Source organism: Mizuhopecten yessoensis, unplaced genomic scaffold (assembly GCF_002113885.1).
Source record: "Mizuhopecten yessoensis strain PY_sf001 unplaced genomic scaffold, ASM211388v2 scaffold4033, whole genome shotgun sequence".
Lineage (NCBI taxonomy): Eukaryota > Metazoa > Mollusca > Bivalvia > Pectinida > Pectinidae > Mizuhopecten > Mizuhopecten yessoensis.
The window spans coordinates 41,667-43,242 of record NW_018405342.1 but is presented as its reverse complement, the minus strand read 5'-3'; the positions used below and the strand labels follow the sequence as shown (position 1 = coordinate 43,242).

General features: G+C 36.4%; 1 protein-coding gene across 2 annotated transcripts in view; it reads left to right on the top strand.

Annotated features, from left to right (window-relative positions):
* The window catches only part of LOC110448407 (F-box only protein 40-like), a 7,405-nt gene that overhangs the window by 2,317 nt on the left and 3,512 nt on the right, over positions 1–1,576 (top strand). The window lies entirely within an intron of this gene.

Genomic DNA, 1,576 nt, shown 5'->3' with positions numbered 1-1,576 from the left:
TTTCTACTGTTATGATCAACCAGATATTTTGCACACACCTAGGTAAGTTAACAATAGTTAAGAATCAGAAGAAAAAAGTGCAAAAAATCTAATAACGAATTCGCGGGCGCGCAAAAACCTCCGAGGACACTCATTCTTCCCAAATATGCATTTTTATCGACGTATTTCGGTACTTTGTACTGTTACGATCGAACTTAAATTTTGCACACACCTAGATATATGAACAATATTTAGGAATCAGAAGAAATAAGTGAAATAAATCTTATAACGAACTCGCGGGCGCGCAAAAACCTCGGAGGACACTCATTACCCGGAGGACACTCATTAGGGTGACCCCAGATCTAAAACTACACTGTATGTTTACAGCAGTATACTTATTTAGGTCTGTTGACAATATGTTGAAAATGATAGCAATTTTGTGACTACAAATCATGGTCATTACCCTATTATATGAAAATGACCATGACCTGTCACAATATTTATTTATATCAAATGACAATGACTTGTCGGTCACAATACTGTTATGAATCTGTCAACAATTAAGCTATAAAACAACTGATTAAACATAATAGTATTGACCAGTCAGAAATATCATTTACAATAAATGATATAATGCTTTTATATGCTAATATTTTCAGTGTTGTATAACTAACCATTCTTTTCTGATAAAATATAATTATCATAAGAAATTTATATCGAAACCCCCCCAAATAATGAATTAATGAGCTGGCAACCCCTGTATGACGATCGACTTCAATTGGGATCAATGTTGTAATTTTACACAAATCTGTGAATTGAGATAGTTAATATGGTTAGAGACTATGAATATCTGCTTAGATACTTTTTAAAATACACCTATAATTTAACGAAAAGAATTAAGTGACATCATGATCACAGCACCCATTCTCACAAAAATCTTCACCCGCTCACTCACTACAGGAACACTACCATCAGATTGGAAACACGCAAACGTCAACCCAGTATACAAAAAAGGAGACAAGTACAATCCAACGAACTACAGACCAATTTCACTTACCTGCATCACATGTAAACTTATGGAACACATCATAACAAGCGCCACAATGACACACCTGGAGAACAATAACATATTATATGACCTACAACACGGCTTTAGATCCTCCAGATCCTGTGAAACACAGCTCACCACATTCATACACGACCTCGCATCAAACAACAACATCAACAAACAGACAGACATCATCATTATGGACTTTGCCAAAGCTTTCGACAAAGTCCCACACAAACGACTACAATACAAACTCAAATACTACGGGATAACAGGGAACACACACGCATGGATTACAGACTTTCTTTCATTTCGCACCCAAACAGTAGTACTTGAGGGCAAACAATCAGACAAAATACAAGTAACCTCTGGGGTCCCTCAAGGAACCTGTTTGGGCCCCATCCTCTTCCTCATCTACATAAATGACTTCCACGAATACATGAAATACAGCACACTTAGACTATTTGCAGATGACAGCATAATATACAAGACAATAAACAACAAAGAAGACACATTAAAACTACAACACGACCTCGATGCAGCAGGACA